The following is a 20,116-nucleotide window of genomic DNA, read 5'->3' as shown; positions in this document are numbered from 1 at the left end:
ATAAACTCTTCTAACCCTTCTGGCCCTTATCTGAAGTGTTACCAAACAACAGCAATTGCGTTGACACTCAGATTTCTTGTGGTTTTTCATGTTTGTTTGGTTTTTTTTTTTCTTCCTATTTCGGCATTAAACTAGAAGTCAACTTTTGTATCTGACAAAACAAGTTCTATTGCTCTGGAACACTTGGCTCCAATGAACGTCCTTGTGTTCAATTTTCTCCAAAATTACATTTTGTGTTTTCTTTTCCTTAAATGTCTTGCCGAGGTAAATTGGAAAGGAATTCCTTTTCTTCCCCTTCCTCCCCTGCCCCACAAGTGCCTGGCTGGGGCTTGTCAGCTCATCTGCTACCTACCACTTATGTATTTTTATTTACTTTTTATCTTTTAGTCAATAATACCCGATACGAAAATCTTAATTTGAAGTAAACCATGAATTTGCAATTGCAGGTATTCCAGTTTGTTCAGAGGCTGTAGTGTTAAGACTATAGGCACCAAACAGCTGGGTTGTTCCATGGTTTTCTTTAACTCTGTTATTCAAACAGGCTCAGACGGACCTGGAAAATGCCAAGTGAAGCATCCTTCACTCGGACTCAGGCAGCTGCGGCTGGTGGATCTGTAACAGGGCAACTCGCGGTCTGAGATGCAAGTGCAGTCTAATTCTGGCACTCGTAATCTCTGGGAAAGCCAGATATTTTCTGCTGAAATTTGTTTCTTTCTCATGTTTTCTACCAGAACTTGAATGTATTAAGTTATGCGTGCACTAGGCCATGTTTCTATACTAATCTAGGTACTATGCTGGCTTTGGTATTTTGTATCTAGTACAGAAAACATAACCTTTTGTTTGAAATTTAATCTATTTGACCGTATAATTAGGTGTCCACCGTTTTTGCATGGCCAGCATTCTAGCCTAGCAGTAATATTAGCCCTTAAGTAATTTATGACAATTTTTGGTTCATTTGTGTCTCTCAGGTAAATACCACTGTAAGCTACATGCGGTACCATCTTCGGTGTCTACTCATATCTGAAAGGGGAGCATATTTGCTTGGTTTGCTTTCAGAGATTCTAGGTCAAAGCCCACAGTAAACTCTCCAGTGTCCTGCTCGTCGTTAGGTATAATGACATAGTTTGGAGTTTCTTTATATTTGCGTGCCTGAGAGTGAAAAAGAGAAAAGATTGTTTTATACAAATATACATTAAAAAAAAAAGTTTCATAGGATGCAGTTCTGGAGTCTAGTGTAATGCCGTCTATCAGTGTGTGGTGGGATGAGAACAGGAAAAGGAGAGAACACAGGAAACGCATTTCTTTATTGTGTTCCCACCCCCCCCCACCCCCCCAAGGGAAAAAGTACAACCATGTTACCATGGAAAAATCAACATGATAGAGAACTGTTGGATCTCCAATACCATTTTTTAAAATCCAATTGGTTGCAGCTGTACTGAGAGGGAACAAATGTTTTGGTGCCTTTGCTGCCAAATAATAGATTATATTTGGAAGCATAAGACTAATGAAAAAAATACAGTTCAGAAACCTAGCGATTGCAAAGCTTCAGGCATAAGAAAGAAAGCTGCTAACTTTTTTTGTAAACAATACCGTGCTTGAAAAATTTAGGTTTTATTTTTTTTTTTAGATGCAGTGTTAAGTTATATATAATACTGTTTCCTGAGGATTCAATTTTTCACCGTGGCAGTGATCCCAAGTTTCATGCTTTCTGCTGGCTATAATTTATCTATTTACCAGCAGCAGCCATCTGCTTGGAACATCATTAACTCAAACTTGGGCAGAAGGGGGGGCAGCAAGGGGAAGGGAGGAGCACTGGCTAGAAGAAATGCTTGTCCTGTGGAGGGATAGCAGGCATGGTGTTCCTCATTTGCTTTGCGTGTTCAGCACTGGCAGACAACCTTCTTCCATAGAAAAGTGATCCACCCCCCGCCCCGAGGTACTACCATACACTGAACCCTGCTGGGGGGGTAGAGTCTGAATTGGGTTAGGATTTTGGTGTCTCAAAGAGCGTGCTGTTCAGTAAGGGCCTTTGTCCCTGCCACAGCTTGGATGCTCTCGGTGTATGTAGTAAGGGATTTCAGCTGACTAGCTTGGTTGAACTCATAGGCTTTGACAAATTCAAAGGCCGAACTTGCTGAACTTCACTGATACTGAGTTGAATTATCAGTATTTGGCTTTCGTGGAAGCTGAAAAGCCTTTGACATCAGTCGGAAGCAACATGACCTGTAAGTGAACAAGTTGCTGCTGATCAGCTGAGGTTACCTGCTCTCCACTGCAGGATGGCTTCAGCCAGCACTCTCCAGTTCGCGTGTGGAGCGTACCCACCACTAGTAAAAGGCTTAGTTGAGGACCAGCAACTCTGTTAACTGAAGTGACTTTACCATAGGTGACCAAATCGTTAGGTCACCTTAATGGTTTTACTCAGATATGTAGAATCTGTAGGTTCATTATTTGAAATTATTAGATACAAGAATGAAAAAAGAAAATAGTTATTTTATTAGGCTCCTTGTAAGCAGACATAGAAGTTAAGTGTATACCATTAAATCTTGTTAAAGCAAGCAAACAAGTTATCCATTTTTCAGTCATCTGTTCATTGCCATGGTAGAAGCATTGATTTGTATCTTTTAGAAATCTGTAATTGCAGACCTGTAGCTTAATCTGGCATAGGTGTATGGAAGCACCTTTTCAGTGCTTCTGTAAGAAAATAGTAAGCTAAATCAGTAATGCTATATGACATAAAGGAGAAAAGAAATATATTTACAACATCAAGCAAGGGTTTAGCAACCTGATCCGCATTCATGGTGTTGAGCAATTCATCAAATATCTGGGCAACAAGCAGTAATTGATTTCACAGTATCTGACCACTGGACATGAATGTGTATGTGTAATATAGTTGAGTGGCATTCCTGCAAACTTTTTTCTATTGAGTTGCTGGTAGCTGGTAAGATTTTCCGAAAATATGCTGTGGTTTATGAATATTTTTTTAAAAGTTTGGTGATGAATGATGTAGGAATTTAAACTCTCACCTTTAGAAATAACCATCTTTTACAAAATAGATCGCTGATGTCTCCTTAAGCAGCCTAATGCAGTACGATAAGTGACTGTTACCTCTGACAAAGAGCGCTAACCAGTGGATGCTGTGGTACTTACTACACCAAGAGCATCCTTAAAAAGCTACATATTTTAGCTTCTATCAAGACTATATGGATCAGACATTCTTTGAGTGATGTGCACAGCAGTGAAAAAGAATGAGACATGGGCTTTGGAGACCCGGAGTGCCTGGAAGTTGAAGATGGAAGTTGCAGCCTTCTGTGGGTTATAAACAATAGACGGGATTAGCATCTTCCCAGTTCAGCGTCTGTGGTCAAGCCTATTTGGCAGCATGATTTTAGGTGGGTTAATAAAGAAAATACACACTTTTCTCCATAGTAATGAAGCATGTTTTATGCCAGATGTTGTTGGATATCACAAAACGTTTGTTTATATAATTCTTTAAAAGTTACATTAAAGTAAAAATGCACTTCTTTCACTCTTTTAAAAGCTAATGTATGCCTGGATTTTTAAGCTTATATTACTCCTAGTACATTTAGAATTATTGTAAAATTGTATAAAATAGAGCAGTTAAAGCAGAATGAGAAATAGAATTCAAAGACTTTTTTTTTTCCTTGGATGCCTATCTTGAATATGGACATTGTGCTAGATTTTTCACTTTGGACAGAGAACTCCCTAAAAAGAAATTCAGACGCTGAAAGTTTGCAAGTTGCAAATACTTGATTTGTTTCATCAACTATAAAATAGTATATTTTGGAATGAATTAAATTCTAAATAGTGATCTATTGATCGTTCACATGAATTTGAATTTGCTTAATGGTACCCTAATTTTCAAAATATATTCTTGGTCCTGCCACTATAGGGACTTCAGGTAAACAGTCAGAAAAATGCAGGTGTGTTTAGTAGATATAACAAAACTACGATAAGAGTGCAGGTGTGTATAGCAGGTTTATCAAGTGACGCTTCTATAGACTGAAACGAACAATGTCTTTATGTGAGTTAAGAGGTAATCACTAGCGCGGTGGCTTTCTGATTGCCCTTCCTCCATCATTTTCTTTCCAGTTCCAGAGTGGCTGTGCCATTTTATCAGAGTATGCTATGACTCACTTCCCCACTTTATTTTCTCTCGCAGATGGCATCATTTCATCTCATGCTCTGAAAGTGACAAGTGATTCTGTGGCACTGACTTTATTGTATTAGGCTGTACTAGCTGTGATGAATATATAATCTGTGTTGCAACTTTCTTTGTCTCTGCCTTACACAGCAGTGGGTGAAGTAAGAAAACACAAGGACGCTAATATAAGGCTTCAGATACTACTGCTGTGACTTTGAGCATGAAGGAAGTATCAGTAATATCCTTATTGGTCCCCATGTAGTAGCACTGATAATGGGTTTTCTCTAGCATGCCAGGGAACGTAGAGGCGTACAGCTGACTCACTGGCTGATGTTGTCATTTTGTCATGCCAAAAGTTTGTAAAATGCTGCCAGTTCTGTCTTGCTGTGTTGGATCTATTTGCCCAGAGCTTTTAAATTCCTTTCCAGAGCTGACAATTCTGGTGGAACTGTAACCTATGCATCCCACAACACTTGACTTTTTGCAACTGTGAAAGTACTTGATGTGTTGCCAAAGTGAAAAATACTCCAAAATGTAGTGTGAAAGGTTTATTCTTTTTATGCTGGTGTTATGATAGGCAGGCACTGAATTTTGTTGAGGGGGGTGGAAAATGGGTTGTGAAAGACCTTCCCACCACCACGCATGCTATATTTCATCTTTCATCGAGATTTGCTGTAGCTAGCTGATTTCGAAATGGCTTGGCAGGTGATGAAACAGATCTACGTCTGTGCTTGGTAACTAGGGAAATCCATTACAATGTCTCCACGTGACTGGATCTGATCTTGAGTGGGGAGTGTCTGTACTGTGTATTAGAAAGGATTATAGATGGACTAGGATCTCAAAATAAAACACACTCACAGGTATCACTTGGGTTAATATCTGGCCACCATCCGTTGATGATGTATATGCAGGCTTTCTCGGCCAACAGTCTGGTCTTCAGCTCCAGAGCAGTTTTGCTGTATTGTGCTGCTCTTTCCACTGCTATCGCTGGCATGCAAGTCCTGAGAGCAACAGAGTCAGTATGAGAAATGTTGAAAACATTCATAGACAAAACATTATTGGCATCAGAAACTATTTCTTTATACTTCCCCTTCTGTAAAGACCTTAAAAAGTCAATTTTCCATCCCAAACAGTGTGTTATTTTTCTGAGCTCGCTTTCAGTTGAAAGGGACATTCTGTGGGAGTTCTGGAGGAGAGGGAAGAGGGGTCAAGATAGCAACAAAACCCTCTTGCAGGTAAATAAGCATATGTTCTTGCCTGCAGTAACATTTCCCTAGCAGTTTCCACTACATGTTGAACTAGGAAAAACCTGGAGTATTGTTTTTGTACTTAATAATTTTAATAGCTATTTTTCAAGCTTTTAACGCTCTATAGTGGTGATTAACTTTTTAGGCAGGTGTCATAGCTCAAATTGAGGAACTATTCCTCCAGTAGAATATAGGGAAATGAGGCACTCCCAATGTTTTGGGGTAAGTGGAAATTCATCTTAAAGGTCAAGGTCACATATGTTGCAGAATATGTGCTTCTAAATGTCTGCCCTTCTCTGTCTGAACTTCACTGTTTGTTCTGACTGGTCCTGTCTCAGGATCTGTTTCTTCACGCTGCTTCACGTAGCAGTGAGCAAAGCAGTCAAGTCAAGACCCGGGCATCAATAACTTTAAGGGACTCAGTGCTGTTGAGAATAGCTTTCTCCCTAGCATTGTTTTCTTTGAGGAATTATAATTGGAAACCTGCACCAATTGTAGAATACTGATGAAGATGAGAGGGAGAGAAGTAGCACATTTGTGTATCTCCAGGAAAGATTAATCCTCTAATTACTATTTAGCTTGGAAAGAGTTACAAGTCAAAAGGAAAAACCCTATTATTCCAATTGCAGTATCTTCTATGGCAACAGAACTTCCCTGTGGCTGAATTCCAGGGCCCAAAATCAGTAGAGATCTACTAATTTCTCTTGCTCTGTCACACCAGAATGATTCTGACCATGTCTTGATGTACTGATCAAACTTCTCTCCAAATACATGCTTATTGTGAATAGAGCAAAGTCTCAAGTGCAGCAAATTCAATTTACTTTGCTTCCACTTTACCTGGAAAAAAAATAGCCTCTGCCTTCAGGTGAAGTTTGAATGCAAACGGGGGAGCGTTGGTTTGTGGGTTCTTTGTTTTTTGTTTAAAGCAACAAAGCAAAGCAGAACCACCCCACCAAAATGAAACCAAAAATCCCAAACACCCATAAAGTAGAAATTATGCTTGAATGCATATATGATTTTATCAGTTTCTTTCATAAGAAGGTCGACAGATCCTTTTGGATCACTTTGTCTGAAATGTTGTTTTAGGAAAGTTTAGTTGTCTTTAACCTTTATCCATCTTCAGGTTGTAGGAGGTCTCTTTACATGATCAACATTTTAATGTGTCCTGTTGCAGGGAATGAAAGTCTCAACTGATAAATCTGGAGTAACTAGTTAATATTAGGTATACCGGATACAATAAATTACTATTTGTATTCCATTCCTTTCCAAAAATATAAAGTTCCAGCTGCTGTATTAAATTCTGCTAAATAGTTTTGTAAAATAAGCCACATATATCCATGTAGATACACTACTATACATAATATAGATAAATATATATTTTTATATATGTTACATATATAAAAGATATACGAGAAGTTCTGTGTTAATTCATTTTCACACAAGACATACGGTTTCTCTTAGTGAACAAGAAGTGTATCATATATATCAGAATCATATCTGAGATTGGATATAAGAATCTGGAATGATTTTGTTCATAGGGATACATCAGTTCCTGAACAATGACAGAAAATTAGGTAATGCTGACTGCTTTTTCAAAGTCATTAATGGAAAATTCACAGTTAATGTTTTCTAGGAGCCTGTGCAAACTGTTGCAAGAAAATGAATTAAGCTTAAATTAGTTTAACCAATTGAAAGATGACTTGCCTAATGTACTCCATTATCGTGACTAATTCTGCCCTTTCGCCTGTAAAGTAGTGGTAAATAATGAAAGAATTCAGATCATGGGAATTAGGCAATTTTTCTTTGTTTTAATAACCGGGCCTTTGAATCTCACTCTGACCTTTAACAAAGGCTCCATATCAACACACAGATGGCACATGGCCATTGCGGGTCAGGGTGGCGGTAGCACCGAGAGGAAAAGCAGGATCATGAGGTGATGTAGTGGGGAACTTGAGGAACATTTTATTACCTGAATATTGAGCCCTCCTTGGAACTTTTAAGTTATTTTAATAAATAAATGCAAACACAATAACATTTTAGGAAAAATTTTTGTATGAGGGGAGCTGCTTTTAGATAAACTAAGAATGAAATGGATTAGTTAGTGAATGCTTTTGTAGCTGCTTTGATGAGGATTAGTCATTGCATAGAGAATTGCAACTTTTAAATTTTTTATTATTTTTTTTAATTGATAGCCTTGCACTCTTCCAAGGATGCTTTTGGTTACATGACGGAAGAGACCAATTCCATGTAAGCAAATGCTTGATACTTATCTGGAATGTGATAATTGTAGTGTTTGATTGTTTTGGTGATGTAGAGATTTGGACCCAACACTTGAACCCACAGATGAGATGTGGGTTTTTTTTTTTTTCCCCCACCATTAGTTCAACTCCCATTTTCTTTCAAGCTCTCCAATTTGGCTCGTACAAAAAAAAATTCACTGGGGTGGACAAAAACTACTTAGATGTTTGAAATTGTTAGGGCAGCTGGAAATGCTACCTTTTTTTTAAGAACATTTTTTTCCCCCTCCAACCTCCTCTGATACCGCTGTTGAAAGATCTTTGTTCAAATATATAGTAGAAACTAATTACCAAACCATGGAACACACACTACAACAGATTTCTTTTCCAGGGGGCTGTACCAGAGATGAGTGTTCAGCCTCCTGAGAACAAATGACTGTCTCGATTAGCAAGCAGTAAGAGTAAATATGTAGACTAGAGCATGATGCTGAGGACAGTGTGTTGCCAACAAGCTCTAGTCTAATCAGGAGATTTGCCTCAGAAGCATGCTCCTCATACAAATGAAAATGGTAAGGTGAACATGCCCTTAATGCGAAGAATGTGTGTTTTAAGTGTTTTAAGAATGGGTTTTGACTAATTTTAAGTTTTTTGGTCTCTCAAGTCTGTTACCAATAGTTTCTGGAGATGATTGCAGCTACTGAATAGAAGACAGGTCTGGTCTCCTGCATTTTCCAGGCAGACAGGAATGTCTGCCAGGCCAGCACTGAGACAACCAGAAGCTGTGGCGGTGTGGGCAATGTGATACAGAATTTGAGTTAATGTTAGCATGCCTTTCACTAGGTTTATTGACTTGATTTCTGCTAACTTAATCCATGCAGCTTCCTGGTGATTTGGAGTGATGACTGCTTTTGTCTGCAAAATGCTTTCCAGAATTATTGCTAAAGCTGCCAATAGACAGAACCACGGGTGAAAAGTATGACTGTTGAATGAAAACAGTGGGTGAAAAGGCAATTGCTGGAGGTTTGGAACCTTAGAGAAAAGGAAAAAAAAAAAAAGAAAAAGAAAAAAACAAAACAAAAACCCAAAAAACAGTTTAAAAGCATAATTAGACCAACACTGTAAGAAGATAACCAAATTTCTTGAAAGGATGCCCTTAGTTTTACAGTTGCATAGTGAGATGACTGGGCTGATGAAAGTTCTGGGAGCAGAACGGTCCATTGTTTTTAAGATTGAGTTGTTATTCAAGTTGGTGTATGTAGAGCATTCCTCATCTTACACAGGGCTGAAAACTTTCCTCATGCATTAATTATGAAACAAATCTTACTTCACTGTTATAAACAGTACTTCAGTATTATCACCTTCGCTAGGCAGAGACCACAGCAATAGTCTTATATGTGCCTCAGTTTACCGTGGTAATGGAATCAAAATTTACCCAAAGCAAGGCCATACCTAAACCTTTTTGGAGCAGGGGTCTGTGGTGTTTACATAGGTGATGGCACCTACGTAACCTTTTACTGGTTCCACCATTTTAGAGAAACAATAATGTAATAAATGAGAATCCCCCCCCTCCAGCAGTTGTTGGTGAACTGGACAGAGGTTCTTTAAAGTATAAGACTATTATAAAATATTAACTACTCCTGACCCACAGATTCATACTAGTAGTTCGGAAAACACCCAGAATTAACAGCATCATTGGTATAAATATGTGGCAGGAAAAAGGTTGTTTATTGTACAGAAAAAGTACATATAGAAAATATGTCTTTTGTGTCCATGTTTCTTAATATACATGTAAAACTTTCTATTTCACTGTTTAATTGCTTTGAGCAACATCAGAAAACTGTTTTTTGCATAGCTAAGTCAAGTGAATTATGTGTAAGTGTTATCACAACCATACTTGTTACAAATATTTAGAGGGAAGGGGAGAAAAACGTGCAAGTCAAACCTTTCTGCCTTTGAGGGCAGGGACCAAACGGATGTAACGGAAGTCATTGATAAAACGTTCTTGTCGATTGGACTAGTGACAGATGACAGTTGAGTAGGACTCATTGCAGTAAATCTAGTGGGACAGTATTCAGAATATAGTCCTTTACTGTGAACACTTCATCAATTTCTCCGTAGTTAGATGTAATGCTGAAATAAAACCAATCTATATTTGTAACCTTGAATTAGGAGCGAAAAGATACTCCGTTGTCACCATTTAGTCTTGGTAGTGCCCACGTTGTCAGAAGCTGATGTGGCCAGAACTTTGAGATAAGTCTGTTCAGGTCTTTCCTTATATAAAGTTCTTCAAAGTTCAAAAGTTGTTTTGTTTTGATTTTTTTTTTTCAAACAAAAGACACAGATTTATTAGAGTAAACATTGAATTACCTAACTCTTTAAATACATTATATAGGTGAGATGTAGCACAACTGGAGAAGACTTATAAATCTCTCTCTCTGTCCCCTTCTTCTTCCTCTTCTGCATCCTTTCAGGATGTGTCCTTGCTCCAGGCCTGGTTTGGGTCAATGTGTCCATTGTAGGAATAGTGTCAAACTCCACACAGCCTGGTCTAGTCATGGGGAACTTTTCCCTTGTCCCTGCTGAGAAGTTGGTGTTTTCCCCTACCTTTCCGAGGAAGGGGAAGTTACAGCCCCTTCTCGAGCTACAGGTTCTCTCACCAGAGATTTAGTGTGGTACAGAGACTTCATCTTGTCCGGTGGAAGGACCGAGTCTCAGTCTGAGACTCAAGTTTGTTAAACAACTAAAGCAGATACTTTATTTTGGTTTCCTGTTTCATCACCACCACTTGTCAGTTCTCTATGATAAAGGCTCAGTGGAAACATGCTCAACCATCCGTAGCTGTAAACAGCACCTAAGGAGTGATATGATGTAATTTCATAGTGATTGGGTGTGATTTGCAACATTTAAGAGTGATACATAATAACTTTATAATTGTGTGTAATAGTCACAAAATGACAGAATTCTAAATTAATAATAGCTGTGTGTTTATTAGCTAGCTTATTATTTAATTAGCTTTTTAGTAGTGTGTGTCTTAATCAAGAAATATTGTGGTCTCTTAAATTAGTTACATCTTGGGCCTGCAATTAAAGAGTGAGAGTCAGACCCATGAATAGGGCCATATGTTGTTTGGGCTTAAGTTACATCTCAAAAGGGATGAATGCACGTGGGGTACCCAACAGCAGCACCGGTCTCTGAAAGCAAACGGACGCATTGGTAAATAAGCTAGACTTAAAAAATTGTATTTGTCTAACTCTCCAAAGAGCTATGAAGAATTGTAATTTTATAGTGGCAAGTGGGAGCTCACTTGGGAAAGGAGATGTTCCAGTTTTAGAGAACACAATATTTGTATAATGATGTTAACATAGCAAATGTTACTAAGTCACCGCAACGATGAGTTGCATTTCCACTATTGTCTCAATTTTGCATCAGTATCTTGGCACATCATGCAGATACTCTGAGTAGAAAATAATAGCTTTCTACTTCTATAGTCCAAGTCAAGGCTAAAGAGCAAATTCTTAACACAGATGTTTCACACACAGTTGACTTGCTTCATTCTGGTAAATCTGGCAATAAACAAATTCTAGCCTTAGCAATGCCTGTAAATATTTGGTTTGAAACTGTTCACATAATGAGAAAAAACAGGGCTGAAGGAAACTTGAGAGGTCATCTAGTCTACCGAACTGTCTCATAAATCTTCACCTCTACTTAAAAATCTCTAGTGAAACAGTTTCCAGAATTGCATTAAGCAGCGTGATCGAGGTCTTCACTAACTTACAGTGAAAAAGAATTGTCTACTTCTGATTCATTTCCCTGGCAGCAGTGACAAGTCACCATTCTTGTCCTATTCAGTGGATATGGAAGTTATGTTCTCCTTTTATCTTTCTGATAGCTTTTTTTTTTTACAGTTGGAAGTTTATTAATGTGTATTTTCAATGTAAAGGCTTCCCCCAACCCCACCCAGTTTTCTAAAGCTCTTAATTTTGTTGCTGGGCTTCTGAGGATCTTATGTGTATGCAGATCCTGACACTCGTGGGGAAGGTGGATTGCCTCATGTTTTGCATATGACATTCCTGTTGATATCTGCTGGTCTTTGAACATTTTTAGTGGCTTGTATTAGTGATTTTGTGTATTTATTTCTGCTCAACTCATGCCGGATCTCATTTTGAATTAGTACTTTTGATTATTCTTACTGGAGCGTACTACTCTATCCACTTCTTGAAGCACGGTCTGCTCCTTCTGCAGCACTTCTCCCATCCATGCCGTCCAGTGCCAAGCCCCTCTTTTGTGAAAGGATGCAACTGGGGTTCTTACCTGTAAATTGTAACCACTTCTCTGGAAGTGTTGAGAGTAAAGATTGAATGTATTGTACCTGAACAATGGGAAGATGAAAAAGACTATGAAGGGTACAAGTATCCTCAGTGTCTTTTCTATGAGGAGAGAAGGCGTTGTAAATAGGCTAACGTATTGCACAACTATTATATCATCTGAAAAAAGGTCAGGGGATTACAGTGGAAAGCTGATCAATACATATAAAGCTCCAAGAAATGTTTTTTGTCTTGAAGACTGGTGTGAGTTGAAAACTTGCTGAGCAAAAATATTTAGAAATAAGGGCAATGGAACTGGCAGCAGTGTAGCTAGCCTAATCAATAATAAAAGGATAATCTGTCTGTCTTTGTGGTACACAAAGCAGTAATCTGTTGTTCAGATTGATTAAATGCCTCAGCTCTGCTTCGATTATTAATCAATCTCTAAAACAGCTTACTGTGAGTATAATACAAAGTAGTAGAGATTAGGGATAGCAATGACGGTGATATTAACAGAAAGGCGGGGGGGAGAGTCCTCTTTTCGTGATGTAAAAGAAGCTGAACTGCGGTGGGGTTTTTTGGACAGGCTTTCTGTTGATGTACATCTGAGTGGCTTGGCTGCGGCAGCAAGTTGCAGAGCTCTAAGAGCTCTAAGAGAGGGTCTGAAGGGAGAGTTTACACAAATCACAGTGACTTGGATCTCTGATACACAAATGTAGGAAGTGCCATTGACTTGACAGAGAAAGAATGTGAAATATGAGGCCTAAGAAGTCTTGGAAGCTCTTGGCTAGGAAAAAACCTGCCTAGTTACCTTTTGGAAATATACTTTTGTCTGATTCATTTTTGCAGGAATAACTTGTTCCATTGCTTGCTTACACCCAAGTTTATTTGAACTGTGGGCTAGCCTAAGCTTTCGACTTTTGTGCTTTTTAAGTTACCAGGCAGAAAAAAAACCCTCCGATGTATTTTTTTTTTTTCTCCCTATGCCTGGGGCTATGTAATTGCCAAAGTGTTGTGGTTTGTTTTTTTTTTTTTTTTAGTAAGTTACATAGGTGGTGCTCTGACTTCAGACAGGGCAAAAATCAAAGTTTAAATTGTCAGAATGGCTCACTGCTGTCTGAAGGGAGGAATTTGGGTTTTGTCTTTTTTTTATTTTTATTTTTGACTTCCATTAAGAGGTTCAGATATACTTGTTTCACTGAAATTTATGAATCAAAATTTTTAAAATGCAAAATCACTTAAGACCCTGAGCAATAGGCTTTAAATTGGCCTTCTTTGCATCCAGAGTTGGACTACATGACTTCCAGAGGCCCCTTTCAAACTTACCTTATTCTGGGTCTCAATGATTCAATGATATGATGTAGAATAAAAGAATAGGTGGGATGTTAACATTTAAATGGATTTGATGCAACTGTCGAGAGTAGTTGAGTTGATATTTATTTATCTGTCTCTTTTGGAGGGCTTCCTTTCACCTACACTTAGGAATCCTTGTAACATGACCTTCTCCATCATGTTGTCATCTCATGACTGCCAGTTATTCATCTTGGCTATCTGAATCCTGTAAGTACTTGGAGAAAATATATGGTTCTCCGTGATGGGAATAACTAATCTCAGCACCCTCTCTTGAGGATTTACATATATGCAATGGATGCATATTTGTTTGCTTCCATTATTTTAGGGTAACAGTGAATACCCACGGGTGGTTTATAGAGAAGCAAAGGATACCATTATGAAAACTGATGTTAGATCGTCTGAAGAATTTTCGTCTTTTGAACAGTACTGACCTGCATGACTAATGATGCATTGTGCTGAGAGTAGAAATTTCATTGCATTCTCAATCTTGACTTCTTTCCAGTTATGTTGTGGTTTGGGTTTTGGTTTGCTTTGGGTTTTTTTGTTGGTTTTTGGGTTGTTGGCTTGTTGGTGTTTTGGCTTGGTGTGTTTTTTGGGTTTTTTTTTGTTTTGTTTTTTTTTTTTTAATGGTAGAATGAAATAATAAAGCTGGTGATAAAAGATGCCTATAAAAATTCTGGCAAATTTATTACTTGACAACATGGGTTGTTATTTTTCTATCCAGCTGGTCATTAGGCCTTTCCAACTGTCACTGTCTCATGTAATCTCCTTTAATAGCAGCACATAATTAGCTTTATGCTGATCAGAGGCATCGGGGATAGTGGTGGTAATATTCAAATCCCAAATATCAAAATCCCAAGGAAGATAACTTGAAGAGACATATGTCTAAGCCAGCGTTTATGACTTTTAGTCCTAAAGTCTGTAACTGTTGATTTATGCATATGAGCTTTGAACTATGGTATGGAAATTTATCAATTAAGAATCCACAGGAGTTTTGGAAGGAAAGTACAGATGTCTCTCCAAATGGTAATACGTCACTTACTTTTTTTTTTCTATGCAGTCCCGTTTTCACTTCAAATATTGAATTTCTTCTTACTTGTCTAGTTTCTTGTTTAAAGAAAGATAATGAAAACTATAGTCTTGACATTGCTCTATTAGGAACAAATTTTGTCCATTTTTAATCTTAATTCAGAGCCCTATATATATAATCTATATATGTGTACTTGACAAAAGTGTTTCCTTAATGGCTGTTACAGGATTGCAGTTTTCTACTGGTTTTGGGGGCCGATTTTGAGGTGGTTTTGTTTTACTGCATGTATCTGATAAATTATTTAAGTTTTTTAAATTATCTAAGTCAAATTAGCCCCAAACTCCAAAACTTCCATGTAATTCTGGAGGTGTGTGATATCTCTGCTTTGTACAGGGCTTGAATCTGGAGCTTTGTCTCTGCAAATCTATCACGGGAGCTATTGTTAGGAAGGCAATTGGAGAGTGGTGGTGGTACTGCAACTAGGACTTTATCATAAAAGTATGAATTTATCTCAGTTCTTTTGAAGAACGCATTATTTGAACAGCTGTCTTCCAGAAGTGTTCTGGCTTGCACATGGGGTTGGACAAATCAGCTATTCCATCATAAAGGAGGTACCCAGCTAAGTAAGGCGCAGGATTTCAAACACTCCAGGTGTAGATTTATTGACTAAATCTAGCAAATTATTTGGTTCATGTGCTGCCTGGATTCCAGACACCACTTCATGATGCATCAATTAAGAAGTCCATGTGCCGAACATCACCCTCTGTATTCTGCTCTACGGTCAGCCAGAATAAACCAAACTGGACTTCAAAAAAGGAAATACACCTTGACAAGTGAAAATTGTGTCTGCTGCATTAAGGTTCTTTAAAGCTGGAAATGTCTTTGAATTTAGGCTTTCAGTTCTTCAATAAAAGATCACAGTTGTAATCCATTTGAGGATTCTGTCAACACCCCTTTCAAAAACGGCATAAACCTGTTAAGATTTGTAGGAGAAAAATCAATACAAGTTACCTTTTACTCATAACTTCAAGTTCACAGCCAGAGCTTCCTCCAAGAAATGTTTCAGTTCTAGAAAAGGAAAAGCAGACATCTGTTTCTTTATGGTTCCCCACTGAAAGCTATTAGTGGTACCACTATAAGGATTATTTTTGGCCTAGGTTTTTGCTCGGGGGATTATTTTGGTTGCTGACTACTTGCTCTAACTGACCAGAATGTAAGGACATGTCTTACCTCTGACAGGATGGTGGGATAGATACCGAGAGAGTAAGTGCAGCACTTGAAATATAGACTAGAAAGGAAGCATGTTGACTTCTCCCAAAAGAGATCTGTCAAGATTCATTGCAGGACCTATTCCTTACCTTCCTCCTTTAATTTCCTGCATCATTTAACCAGTGTTTTCTGCAGCAGAAGTGCTCTGCACACCAGTGCTTCCTTTTATGTTTACTAATAAATAGTGGCTGCTTCTATACAAGATATTTTGTGGTGGTGAATATGATTTCTCTGAGTTGCAGATACCACCTAAAGACAACTCCTAGACCTTTTAATATTTTTTTTTTGTCACCCCTCTGCTGATGTGCGATGCCATGCTGGGTTTTTTTTTTTCTTTGTTACATATCTGAAACTTTGTTACTTAACTAATGTATGCTCATGGAATAGATTAATACAATACTTTGCTTTCTTTGTAAACATAGTTGTTGAAGAGAGGTATGGAAGACTCAGAATGTGGAATTATTAACAGTCTTCTCAGACAAGGAATCTGTTTTGCCGAAAAACAGGAGAACTGGAGAGCTCAAGGTGGACTGCCCATAGTTTTGCTGATTATTTGATCCTGTGCTTTGTTTGGGGGGGTCACTTTACTGACTGTAACTGGTGTCTGTTCCTCGTCATTTACTTCTTTCAAAAGTCCTTAATTTTTATTTAGCAGAAAAGAAAACTTTCAGTAGCATAGAGATGGTATGAAAAATCATTATAATACAAGCATCGTTAGCTCTAGTTTATCATGTGATGCTTTTCAGACTTGTTCTGTTAACAGTTCCTTAAGAAACAAAAAGCCCTGAATAATGTTTCAAAACTCCATTGCAGTCTCTTTACTGATGTTCTTGATGTTATCTCTTATACATGCAAAGTAGTTCTACACAACTATTAATTGGATCTTTTGGGGAAGATCAGCAGAATTTCCACTTTTCAGCAAAACCAAATGGCTATGACTTAAGGCTATCCTAGATCACTGAAAGAATATCAGCCATGGGAATTTCACCCTGAAGAATAAGGCCTATAAGAACCTTTATCTTGTGGCTGTCCTGTGCTCATAGGTTTTGCCACTGAAAGGAACCTAGAGGAACGTATGCCTAATTGTTATGTGGTGCAACAAGTGGGCTGGAAGTAATTAAGATTTATATCAGTGAAAGTGAAAAGAAGTTTGTGTTTTGTAAGATGGCCATGTTCTAAGAGAATACTGTTTCATTAATTCCTTTTGCTCATATTGCCTTAATCTAGCGTAGCTGACTTGCATTACCTGTAATATTGAGGTTGGTTTGTTACTAGTGGCTGCTTCTGCGTTTTTAAGATGTTGGTTGGATTAGTCTTGTTAGTATCTCTCCACTAATCTGTTATGAGACCGTAGGCTGTTCTTGCTTCCTGCTGGCAGAGAAGGTTATTTTCCAGCCATGCTGCTTAACGTTCCTTTCCAGAGTTTATTTCAGGCACCCTCTAGAGGAGCAGAGTATGTCAATCCACTGAAGAAACAAACAAAAAACCAAATCTGCTGCTGTGCAATCAAAGTAGCATTGTTCTCCTTTCAAATAAGGTGAAGACATTCTTCTAGGTAAATTATTTATCAGTCAGCTCTTTGAGCCACCTGGGAACCAATCTTGTCGAAGTTTGGTAGTTAAGAAATAAGCTCCTAGAGCGATTCTGAGCATCTTTGCATTTTTTCATCAGAGGAGTCAGCTTTTCTGCTGGTCCTTATTGGCTTCTCTGATAAACCCAGTTATTGGATGCTTAAAACTTCGAGTAAAAGTACTGAAAGTACTAGCCAGTACGCTCTCTTTTGATGACTAGTTTAGCAGCTACCAGAACTGTAGAGAGAATTTCGCTTTTGTGCCAAAGAAAATAAAGGCAGAGAGAGAGTTCCTCGAGGAACAAGCAAAGTAGAGGAAGGTTGTAGAGGTGTGTTGGGATAAGGAGATAGCATTTGTTTATGTGCTGTTTGGAAGTTTGTATCTCTGCTGATACATTAAAGCTATTTTGAAACGCTTCCACCACTTCCATCCCGCCACTAAGAAGGAGCTGATTCATGAGCTTAAATAGACAATATTAGTTATACAAAAAAAATATTACAAATCAAAATTCAGGAGTGTTGTGTACTAGGCCTAAGTGCAAGACATGAAATTTCATTGTAAAGCTGTGAAATGAAACTAGTTCACAGGTTAAATCACTAGTATGATGTTTTTAGAACATTCATCAAAATTTATTTACACGTATTAAAACAAAGAAACATGCTTGTTGAAGGATTGAATTTCCTGCTGTCTCAGAAGTCCTTTTTATTCCTCTTTGAAAGTTATTTTCTTATTTTTTCTTATTCAGTCAGGTAGGTATCATAATTGATAACACAAGGTAATGATTTTAAATTCTGTTAATGCATCACTTACAGACTGTAGTAATTTGAAATTGCTGTAAACAATCACTGCCGAAAAAAAGCAGAAGCAAGTAAAGGCAAGGAAGAAAACAGATGTAAACATTAGTGGACTCCAGTAAGAGCATTGATTTCTTTTGAGCTGCTTGACAGATAAAATGGTGAGGCAAAATGTCTAACTTCAAAAACATCATTTGAAGAAAATATGGTAATGTAGCAGGGGAGGAAGAAAATGATGAATGCTACTTTGTTAGAGAGAAGAAAAAATTCAATCCTTCTGCACGAAGTATCCATCATTTTCCTTTTTGTTCTACAGCCATTTAGCGAGGATTTGATAAACGTCCATTTAGCTGTAGTAGGCAAAAATCATGTTTAAAGTCTTGGTTCATGGGTCATCTTTCAAAGCATACATCTTCATAGTTAAAAACTTTATCAGGTTCTGTACAAGTGTTTAATGTCTGAGGCTCCAAGCAATTCTCAGAAGAAAGCAGTGAGGAATTTAATTCTGAAGAGTGTGTTGTAAGGAGGGTATAATGCATATGCATTCACATCAGTGCTGAGCAGATTTTATAAAAATGCCACTGGAGATACTGGTCTCAGAGGAGAAACATATTACTCCAAATACATATATTCAGAATAACAATGAAACTACTCTCTGAGGGTTTCTGTGATGTTACGTGTGAACTGTGAATGTTATTAAAAGGTAGGAAGGGAGAACACATACTTCAGAGTGTTAAGTCATGTGCAGGCTGTAACACGGATACGTAAGGGTGTTTCAGATGTAAAAAGAAAGGATGTAAGTGAAAATGCTCCATGTAAATTTTTGGACTTTTAAAAATGCAATCTTGCTTATTTATAAAGAATTCAGAAGTTTTGTTTCTTTAAAAATTTGGTGAGATATGAAGTGCAAATGAGAGAGACAGACAGACACTTGCTGGTAGGTGCCAACCTCTTTAGCAACACCTTCACCCCCCCCCCCCAAATGCTCAGTTAGTCTGAATCTCTTTTGTAGTCTCTTCTTTTTCTTATATACATTTGTATGCAAAGCACTATCCAGCGAAGCTTCTACTTGTTTCTAAGTTAAATTACCATAGCAGATTTCCACATGTTTTTGGAAGGTGACAGCAGTTCTGTTCTTGAGGCAGGTACTGTTTCGTGAAAGATCTTTACTATTTATTACATCTATCCCTGGTGGAAGATTGCAATTACTATCCTACTTCCAGCAACTCTCTGCCTGAATCATGACAGCTCTTAATTATGTGTGAAAGTAGAAGTTATAAACAGAGAAATTTCTTAGAGAGAATTACCTGGGAGATATATTCAGGCTTCGAACGGTCTTCAGCAGGGCTATTCTTCTTGTGGTTCTTTTTCTGTTGGTTTTCCTTCAGGAGCTGTGAAACTTTGCCTGACTTACGATACCAGAATTTGCATTGGAAAGGAATTTCTGCTCCCTTCTTCCCGAAGTTTCTCTCTCTCTCTCTCTCTCTCTCTCTTTTTTTTTTTTTTAATCCAGATTTGCTCCTGTCTATATTTCTTCCTTTAAATAAGCCTTTTGCAGCCTACTGCTGAGTAGTCTACTGCTGAGCGTGCTGCTCAAGGAAACACAAAGAAATAAGTAACAACCTTTTTAATTTCTGATCAAGCTTTATATGTCAAATCTTATTATTCAGGTACATAAACTTTATTACCCTTAAGTTATAAACATTGAATTTTCAGTTTAAGCATTTAATGGCAAAGATTTCTCAGTGTCTGTACTTAAAGAAATGTCTCACAGTGGTAGTCATGTTGGAGTCAATTTTCGAAATAACTTCAAGCCTGCAGAAGTTGTCATTTCAAAAATGTCCTATTCCAAGTCATACTAAATCCAAGATTTTAAAGGATGTCCAGCTTCAAGACATCTCTTTATTGGAGATGAATAAAGATAACTGAGCCAGGACAGATGCACAGCTTCCTGGCCCAGAATAGAGCACCCCAGGGTGTTCGGAACTCTGCCATTTAATATAGAAGGCTGAAATTCAAGTCAGTTGCCCCAGAAAGGCAAGAAAAGAAATATAAGTCTGGTCTCTCTTATCCCACAGAAACACCCTGTTGGGCCATTACGACAGGACGTTAGTGCACAGTCCATCTTAAGAGATTTCTGTTTTGA

At 37.9% G+C, this 20,116-nt stretch overlaps 1 protein-coding gene across 40 annotated transcripts in view; it reads left to right on the top strand.

Annotated features, from left to right (window-relative positions):
- The window catches only part of LOC141748935 (guanine nucleotide exchange factor DBS-like), a 243,678-nt gene that overhangs the window by 67,841 nt on the left and 155,721 nt on the right, over positions 1–20,116 (top strand). The window lies entirely within an intron of this gene.

The sequence above is a fragment of the Larus michahellis genome, chromosome 9, assembly GCF_964199755.1.
Source record: "Larus michahellis chromosome 9, bLarMic1.1, whole genome shotgun sequence".
NCBI lineage: Eukaryota > Metazoa > Chordata > Aves > Charadriiformes > Laridae > Larus > Larus michahellis.
Note: the sequence above shows the minus strand (reverse complement) of the source record. Positions and strands in the feature narration are given on the sequence as shown.